Source organism: Oncorhynchus nerka, linkage group LG6, assembly GCF_034236695.1.
Source record: "Oncorhynchus nerka isolate Pitt River linkage group LG6, Oner_Uvic_2.0, whole genome shotgun sequence".
NCBI lineage: Eukaryota > Metazoa > Chordata > Actinopteri > Salmoniformes > Salmonidae > Oncorhynchus > Oncorhynchus nerka.
The window spans coordinates 75,157,263-75,167,262 of record NC_088401.1 but is presented as its reverse complement, the minus strand read 5'-3'; positions in this window follow the sequence as shown (position 1 = coordinate 75,167,262).

Here is a 10,000-nt window from a genome sequence, read left to right as displayed (position 1 = left end):
GAGGTCCAGAAGGCTGTGTGATGTCTCTCCTACAGTATATCTCTGGTTCTGAGGTGAGTGAAGGCTGTGTGATGTCTCTCCTACAGTATATCTCTGGTTCTGAGGTGAGTGAAAGCTGTGTGATGTCTCTCCTACAGTATGTCTCTGGTTCTGAGGTCCAGAAGGCTGTGTGATGTCTCTCCTACAGTATGTCTCTGGTTCTGAGGTCCAGAAGGCTGTGTGATGTCTCTCCTACAGTATGTCTCTGGTTCTGAGGTGAGTGAAGGGAAAAGGGACATGTCTATCGGACAACTGACAGAAAAGTGAGAGGACAAGAGAAGGGAAGAGATCTTGGCAAACAGAAAATAATGGTGACATGCTGAAATAAATAAAGCTCGTGCCACACAGGGAATGTGAACGTTTTGTGATATATTCTGCTGCGTCTAAGTGTATTCTCTGCAAGATTACTGTAGTACAATCAATGAGGACGTTGAAACGTATCTACAGGGGTCAGAGATCAAGACAGGATGACCTCTGATTGGCTGATTCAATTTGAGTGAGTTCAGAGGACTGATCAGGGATCAGTTGGCTGGATCACATGGGGCCAGGGAACAGGGTGCATTAACCAGGTGGGGACAGGGGACTGGGGACAGGGGACTGGGGACAGGGGCATTAACCAGGTGGGGACAGGGGACTGGGGACAGGGGACTGGGGACAGGGGCATTAACCAGGTGGGGACAGGGGCATTAACCAGGTGGGGACAGGGGACTGGGGACAGGGGCATTAACCAGGTGGGGACAGGGGACTGGGGACAGGGGACTGGGGACAGGGGCATTAACCAGGTGGGGACAGGGGACTGGGGACTGGGGACTGGGGACAGGGGCATTAACCAGGTGGGGACAGGGGACTGGGGACAGGGGCATTAACCAGGTGGGGACAGGGGACTGGGGACAGGGGCATTAACCAGGTGGGGACAGGGGACTGGGGACAGGGGACTGGGGACAGGGGCATTAACCAGGTCGGGACAGGGGACTGGGGACAGGGGACTGGGGACAGGGGCATTAACCAGGTGGGGACAGGGGACTGGGGACAGGGGACTGGGGACAGGGGCATTAACCAGGTCGGGACAGGGGACTGGGGACAGGGGCATTAACCAGGTGGGGACAGGGGACTGGGGACAGGGGCATTAACCAGGTGGGGACAGGGGACTGGGGACAGGGGCATTAACCAGGTGGGGACAGGGGACTGGGGACAGGGGCATTAACCAGGTGGGGACAGGGGACTGGGGACAGGGGCATTAACCAGGTGGGGACAGGGGACTGGGGACAGGGGGCTGGGGACAGGGGACTGGGGACAGGGGGCTGGAGACAGGAGACTGGGTACCGGGGACTGGGGACAGGGGCATTAACCAGGTGGGGACAGGGGACTGGGGACAGGAGACTGGGTACAGGGGACTGGGGACAGGGGCATTCGGGGGACAGTGAGGTTTTAGGGTGACTGAATTAACTATTGCTTTAAGGATGTTGGGGCACAGGAGCTAGTGGGCTGGACTGACCCATGTATTAGTTATAGGGGTGAGTGGATTATACTATTGATTTGGTAGAGGAGAGGGGATGGAGTTGTCTAGACTCAATAGTGTCTCCAGTAGCAGGGGTGGGGGTTGGGTGGTCTGCTGCCTAGTGACTCATAGAAATATGTAACAGTGGTATCATATCTGCCTCATAAATGACACCCTTTCCCCTACATAGTGCACTACTTTATATGGAATAAGGTGCCATTTTGGACGCACTATTTATGTCACAAGGGTCTCAGAGGTCTGGAGTGGCTAGTGTCCTTCTCTCTGTCCAAGGGCTCAGAGGTCTGGAATGGCTCATTGTCTTCTCTCTGTCCAAGGGCTCAGAGGTCTGGAGTGGCTAGTGTCCTTCTCTCTGTCCAAGGTCTCAGAGATCTGGAGTGGCTAGTGTCCTTCTCTCTCTCCAAGGTCTACGAGGTCTGGAGTGGCTAGTGTCCTTCTCTCTCTCCAAGGTCTCAGAGGCCTGGAGTGGCTAGTGTCCTTCTTTCTCTCCAAGGGCTCAGAGATCTGGAGTGGCTAGTGTCCTTCTCTCTCTCCAAGGGCTCAGAGGTCTGGAGTTCCTAGTGTCCTTCTCTCTCTCCAAGGTCTCAGAGGTCTGGAGTGGCTAGTGTCCTTCTTTCTCTCCAAGGTCTCAGAGGTCTGGAGTGGCTAGTGTCCTTCTCTCTCTCCAAGGGCTCAGAGGTCTGGAGTGGCTAGTGTCCTTATCTCTCCAGGGTCTCAGAGGTCTGGAGGGGCTAGTGTCCTTCTCTCTCCAGGGTCTCAGAGGTTTGGAGTGGCTAGTGTCCTTCTCTCTCCAAGGGCTCAGAGGTCTGGAGTGGCTAGTGTCCTTCTCTCTCCAGGGTATCAGAGGTCTGGAATGGCTAGTGTCCTTCTCTCTCCAAGGGCTCAGAGGTCTGGAGTGGCTAGTGTCCTTCTCTCTCCAAGGGCTCAGAGGTCTGGAGTGGCTAGTGTCCTTCTCTCTCCAAGGGCTCAGAGGTCTGGAGTGGCTAGTGTCCTTCTCTCTCTCCAAGGGCTCAGAGGTCTGGAGTGGCTAGTGTCCTTCTCTCTCCAAGGGCTCAGAGGTCTGGAGTGGCTAGTGTCCTTCTCTCTCCAAGGGCTCAGAGGTCTGGAGTGGCTAGTGTCCTTCTCTCTCCAAGGGCTCAGAGGTCTGCAGTGGCTAGTGTCCTTCTCTCTCTCCAAGGGCTCAGAGGTCTGGAGTGGCTAGTATCCTTCTCTCTCCAAGGGCTTTGGATTGTAGCCTTGACTGAGGGCCACCAATTGGGCTACGAAACTAAATCAATTCAGTGTCAATATGCAAGTTGAAGAGACAGACTGAGAGAGAAAGAGAGTGAGAGAAAGAGAGATCGTTTTTTGTTTACTGTGCTGTCTGTGCTACCTGATCAATATTTAGCTATGCAGCTCAGAGGGTTTGTGGGAGATTTGGGACCAAAGCTAAAACGGAAACATAATAGAGATCTCATCAGACACATCGGGAGATTAGCCAGCTATCTGGATCAAACCGTTTTAAATGAGTAATTATTAAATGACAAAATAAAAAGGACTCGCTGAATTTAGGGGTTGGAGTTGGAGACGCTAATCGAGATTTATCCACCCGTTCTTTCTCCCTCTCCACTTGTTCATCTGTTCACTTTCAACCCCGTTTGACTCTCGCTAGATCACAAAGCCAGTCTATTAGTGGTAGTATTGAGTGGGACAGAGAGGTGCTGAATAGGAATATTGACATCTTAGCTGGATGGGTTTTCTGCTAAATAGTGTGGTGAGAGACTTCTGATATCCATACATTGACTGGGGATGTGCTTGGGTAGGGTTGACTGGAGCTGGGCTTGGGTAGGGTTGACTGGAGCTGGGCTTGGGTAGGGTTGACTGGAGCTGGGCTTGGGTAGGGTTGACTGGAGCTGGGCTTGGGTAGGGTTGACTGGAGCTGGGCTTGGGTAGGGTTGACTGGAGCTGGGCTTGGGTAGGGTTGACTGGAGCTGGGCTTGGGTAGGGTTGACTGGAGCTGGGCTTGGGTAGGGTTGACTGGAGCTGGGCTTGGGTAGGGTTGACTGGCGATGGGCTTGGGTAGGGTTGACTGGGGCTGGGCTTGGGTAGGGTTGACTGGCGATGGGCTTGGGTAGGGTTGACTGGCGATGGGCTTGGGTAGGGTTGACTGGCGATGGGCTTGGGTAGGGTTGACTGGAGCTGGGCTTGGGTAGGGTTGACTGGCGATGGGCTTGGGTAGGGTTGACTGGAGCTTGGGTAGGGTTGACTGGAGCTTGGGTAGGGTTGACTGGAGCTGGGCTTGGGTAGGGTTGACTGGGGCTGGGCTTGGGTAGGGTTGACTGGCGATGGGCTTGGGTAGGGTTGACTGGGGCTGGGCTTGGGTAGGGTTGACTGGCGATGGGCTTGGGTAGGGTTGACTGGGGCTGGGCTTGGGTAGGGTTGACTGGCGATGGGCTTGGGTAGGGTTGACTGGGGCTGGGCTTGGGTAGGGTTGACTGATGGGCTTGGGTAGGGTTGACTGGGGCTGGGCCTGGGTAGGGTTGACTGGCGATGGGCTTGGGTAGGGTTGATTGGAGCTGGGCTTGGGTAGGGTTGACTGGAGCTGGGCCTGGGTAGGGTTGACTGGAGCAGGGCTTTGGTAGGGTTGACTGGAGCTGGGCTTTGGTAGGGTTGATTGGAGCTGGGCTTGGGCAGGGTTGACTGGAGCTGGGCTTGGGTAGGGTTGACTGGAGCTTGGGTAGGGTTGACTGGAGCTTGGGTAGGGTTGACTGGAGCTGGGCTTGGGTAGGGTTGACTGGAGCTGGGCTTGGGTAGGGTTGACTGGGGCTGGGCTTGGGTAGGGTTGACTGGCGATGGGCTTGGGTAGGGTTGACTGGGGCTGGGCTTGGGTAGGGTTGACTGGCGATGGGCTTGGGTAGGGTTGACTGGCGATGGGCTTGGGTAGGGTTGACTGGGGCTGGGCTTGGGTAGGGTTGACTGGCGATGGGCTTGGGTAGGGTTGACTGGCGATGGGCTTGGGTAGGGTTGACTGGAGCTGGGCTTGGGTAGGGTTGACTGGCGATGGGCTTGGGCAGGGTTGACTGGAGCTGGGCTTGGGTAGGGTTGACTGGAGCTTGGGTAGGGTTGACTGGAGCTGGGCTTGGGTAGGGTTGACTGGAGCTGGGCTTGGGTAGGGTTGACTGGGGCTGGGCTTGGGTAGGGTTGACTGGCGATGGGCTTGGGTAGGGTTGACTGGGGCTGGGCTTGGGTAGGGTTGACTGGCGATGGGCTTGGGTAGGGTTGACTGGCGATGGGCTTGGGTAGGGTTGACTGGGGCTGGGCTTGGGTAGGGTTGACTGGCGATGGGCTTGGGTAGGGTTGACTGGCGATGGGCTTGGGTAGGGTTGACTGGAGCTGGGCTTGGGTAGGGTTGACTGGCGATGGGCTTGGGTAGGGTTGACTGGGGCTGGGCTTGGGTAGGGTTGACTGGCGATGGGCTTGGGTAGGGTTGACTGGGGCTGGGCTTGGGTAGGGTTGACTGGCGATGGGCTTGGGTAGGGTTGACTGGGGCTGGGCCTGGGTAGGGTTGACTGGCGATGGGCTTGGGTAGGGTTGATTGGAGCTGGGCTTGGGTAGGGTTGACTGGAGCTGGGCCTGGGTAGGGTTGACTGGAGCAGGGCTTTGGTAGGGTTGACTGGAGCTGGGCTTTGGTAGGGTTGATTGGAGCTGGGCTTGGGCAGGGTTGACTGGAGCTGGGCTTGGGTAGGGTTGACTGGAGCTTGGGTAGGGTTGACTGGAGCTTGGGTAGGGTTGACTGGAGCTGGGCTTGGGTAGGGTTGACTGGAGCTGGGCTTGGGTAGGGTTGACTGGGGCTGGGCTTGGGTAGGGTTGACTGGCGATGGGCTTGGGTAGGGTTGACTGGGGCTGGGCTTGGGTAGGGTTGACTGGCGATGGGCTTGGGTAGGGTTGACTGGCGATGGGCTTGGGTAGGGTTGACTGGGGCTGGGCTTGGGTAGGGTTGACTGGCGATGGGCTTGGGTAGGGTTGACTGGCGATGGGCTTGGGTAGGGTTGACTGGGGCTGGGCTTGGGTAGGGTTGACTGGCGATGGGCTTGGGTAGGGTTGACTGGGGCTGGGCTTGGGTAGGGTTGACTGGCGATGGGCTTGGGTAGGGTTGACTGGGGCTGGGCTTGGGTAGGGTTGACTGGCGATGGGCTTGGGTAGGGTTGACTGGGGCTGGGCTTGGGTAGGGTTGACTGGCGATGGGCTTGGGTAGGGTTGACTGGGGCTGGGCTTGGGTAGGGTTGACTGGCGATGGGCTTGGGTAGGGTTGACTGGGGCTGGGCTTGGGTAGGGTTGACTGGCGATGGGCTTGGGTAGGGTTGACTGGGGCTGGGCTTGGGTAGGGTTGACTGGCGATGGGCTTGGGTAGGGTTGACTGGGGCTGGGCTTGGGTAGGGTTGACTGGCGATGGGCTTGGGTAGGGTTGACTGGCGATGGGTTTGGGTAGGGTTGACTGGAGCTGGGCTTGGGTAGGGTTGACTGGCGATGGGCTTGGGTAGGGTTGACTGGCGATGGGCTTGGGTAGGGTTGGGGCTGGGCTTGGGTAGGGTTGATTGGGGCTGGGCTTGGGTAGGGTTGACTGGGGCTGGGCTTGGGTAGGGTTGACTGGCGATGGGCTTGGGTAGGGTTGACTGGCGATGGGCTTGGGTAGGGTTGACTGGAGCTGGGCTTGGGTAGGGTTGATTGGGGCTGGGCTTGGGTAGGGTTGATTGGGGCTGGGCTTGGGTAGGGTTGACTGGGGCTGGGCTTGGGTAGGGTTGACTGGCGATGGGCTTGGGTAGGGTTGACTGGGGCTGGGCTTGGGTAGGGTTGATTGGGGCTGGGCTTGGGTAGGGTTGACTGGGGCTGGGCTTGGGTAGGGTTGACTGGCGATGGGCTTGGGTAGGGTTGACTGGGGCTGGGCTTGGGTAGGGTTGACTGGGGCTGGGCTTGGGTAGGGTTGACTGGGGCTGGGCTTGGGTAGGGTTGATTGGAGCTGGGCTTGGGTAGGGTTGACTGGCGATGGGCTTGGGTAGGGTTGACTGGGGCTGGGCTTGGGTAGGGTTGATTGGAGCTGGGCTTGGGTAGGGTTGACTGGAGCTGGGCCTGGGTAGGGTTGACTGGAGCAGGGCTTTGGTAGGGTTGACTGGAGCTGGGCTTTGGTAGGGTTGATTGGAGCTGGGCTTGGGCAGGGTTGACTGGAGCTGGGCTTGGGTAGGGTTGACTGGAGCTTGGGTAGGGTTGACTGGAGCTTGGGTAGGGTTGACTGGAGCTGGGCTTGGGTAGGGTTGACTGGAGCTGGGCTTGGGTAGGGTTGACTGGGACTGGGCTTGGGTAGGGTTGACTGGAGCTGGGCGTGGGTAGGGTTGACTGGAACTGGGCTTGGGTAGGGTTGACTGGTGCTGGACTTGGGTAGGGTTGACTGGAGCTGGGCCTGGGTAGGGTTGACTGGAGCTGGGCCTGGGTAGGGTTGACTGGAGCTGGGTTTGGGTAGGGTTGACTGGAGCTGGGTTTGGGTAGGGTTGACTGGAGCTGGGTTTGGGTAGGGTTGACTGGAGCTGGGCCTGGTTAGGGTTGACTGGAGCTGGGTTTGGGTAGGGTTGACTGGAGCAGGGCTTGGGTAGGGTTGACTGGAGCTGGGCCTGGGTAGGGTTGACTGGAGCTGGGCCTGGTTAGGGTTGACTGGAGCTGGGTTTGGGTAGGGTTGACTGGAGCTGGGTTTGGGTAGGGTTGACTGGACCTGGGCCTGGTTAGGGTTGACTGGAGCTGGGTTTGGGTAGGGTTGGCTGGAGCTGGGCTTGGGTAGGGTTGACTGGAGCTGGGTTTGGGTAGGGTTGACTGGAGCTGGGCCTGGTTAGGGTTGACTGGAGCTGGGCTTGGGTAGGGTTGACTGGAGTTGGGCTTGGGTAGGGTTGACTGGAGCTGGGCCTGGGTAGGGTTGACTGGAGCTGGGCCTGGTTAGGGTTGACTGGAGCTGGGTTTGGGTAGGGTTGACTGGAGCTGGGCTTGGGTAGGGTTGACTGGAGCTGGGCCTGGGTAGGGTTGACTGGAGCTGGGCGTGGGTAGGGTTGACTGGAGCTGGGCATGGGTAGGGTTGACTGGAGCTGGGTTTGGGTAGGGTTGTTGTAAATGACATTATAAATGTCATTCCCTGTCTACTTGTAAATGTCAATATACAGTATATTGTTGTTAATGTCAATAAACAGTATGTTTGTTGTTAATGTCAATATAGTTTATTTGTTGTTAATGTCAATATACAGTATGTTTGTTGTAAATGTCAATATACAGTATGTTTGTTGTAAATGTCAATATACAGTATGTTTGTTGTAAATGTCAATATACAGTATGTTTGTTGTTAATGTCAATATACAGTATGTTTGTTGTTAATGTCAATATACAGTATGTTTGTTGTTAATGTCAATATACAGTATGTTTGTTGTAAATGTCAATATACAGTATGTTTGTTGTTAATGTCAATATACAGTATGTTTGTTGTTAATGTCAATATACAGTATATTTGTTGTAAATGTCAATATACAGTATATTTGTTGTTAATGTCAATATACAGTATATTTGTTGTTAATGTCAATATACAGTATGTTTTTGTAAATGTCAATATACAGTATATTGTTGTAAATGTCAATATACAGTATGTTTGTTGTAAATGTCAATATACAGTATGTTTGTTGTAAATGTCAATATACAGTATGTTTGTTGTAAATGTCAATATACAGTATATTGTTGTAAATGTCAATATACAGTATATTTGTTGTAAATGTCAATATACAGTATATTGTTGTTAATGTCAATATACAGTATATTGTTGTAAATGTCAATATACAGTATATTTGTTGTAAATGTCAATATACAGTATAAGGGATTTCCTCATCATCAGACTTCCGAGTCAGAACTCTTTAGAGTGGTTTAGGATTTTGTGGTTGTGTGGTCTTGTCTTCTATCCTCGTGGGGACCTGAAATCCCCAAAAGTCCACACAAGAATAGCAAAACACCCCAAGAGGACAAAGACTATTTTAAGCTTAGAGGTCAGGTTTACAATTAGGGTTAGGGTTAGAATTAAGGTTAAGGTTTAGGGTTACGTTAGGGGGTTACGTTTGGGTTACCATACCATAGGAGTGGAGAGTGTTAGGCTTAGGGTTACCATACCATAGATATGTGTGGAGAGGGAATTAATATCAGATTGTTGACAGGCAGACAGGGAATGAATATCAGATTGTTGACAGGTAGACAGGGAATGAATATCAGATTGTTGACAAGTAGACAGGGAATGAATATCAGATTGTTGACAAGTAGACAGGGAATGAATATCAGATTGTTGACAAGTAGACAGGGAATGAATATCAGATTGTTGACAAGTAGACAGGGAATGAATATCAGATTGTTGACAAGTAGACAGGGAATGAATATCAGATTGTTGACAGGTAGACAGGGAATGAATATCAGATTGTTGACAAGTAGACAGGGAATGAATATCAGATTGTTGACAAGTAGACAGGGAATGAATATCAGATTGTTGACAAGTAGACAGGGAATTAATATCAGATTGTTGACAAGTAGACAGGGAATTAATATCAGATTGTTGACAAGTAGACAGGGAATGAATATCAGATTGCTGACAAGTAGACAGGGAATGAATATCAGATTGCTGACAAGTAGACAGGGAATGAATATCAGATTGTTGACAAGTAGACAGGGAAATAATCTCTCTGTTACCCAACCCCCCCGCCCTCCTCTTTCCCCCTGTCCTTGTCTCACCTCCTTCTCAGAGTCGTGCCACACCAAGCGGTGCTCCGATCGATGAGACAGCATGCCAGATTGGTCAGGGAGGGGCCACTAAGATGTAAGGACGCTCCTTGGTGTGTGTGTGTGTGTGACTCCCTAGATGGGCCATCCTCCTCCGAGCCTGTCTCCCTGTGTGGTGGATGAGTCAGGAACAGTAACAGCCACTCATACCACCTGGCATGCCACACACAAACACAGACACGCACATGCCCACACCAGGCTGGCAGGCTGTAATGGCTTTCCTCTTCCTCTTCTGAGGAGGAGTAGCAAGGATCGGACCAATACGCAGCGTGGTAAGTGTTCATCTTGGTTTTTAATAAGAACACTGAACAAAACAATAAACGACAACGTGAAAAAAACGAAACAGTTCCGTGTGGAAACGAACACGGACACGGAAAATAATCACCCACAGTTCCCACAACACCCACAGCTCCCACAGCACCCACAGCACCCACAGCTCCCACAGCACCCACAGCTCCCACAGCACCCACAGTTCCCACAGCACCCACAGCTCCCACAGCACCCACAGCACCCACAGCTCCCACAGCTCCCACAGCTCCCACAGCTCCCACAGCTCCCACAGCACCCACAGCTCCCACAGCTCCCTAAATATGGTTCTCAATCAGGGACAACGATGGACAGCTG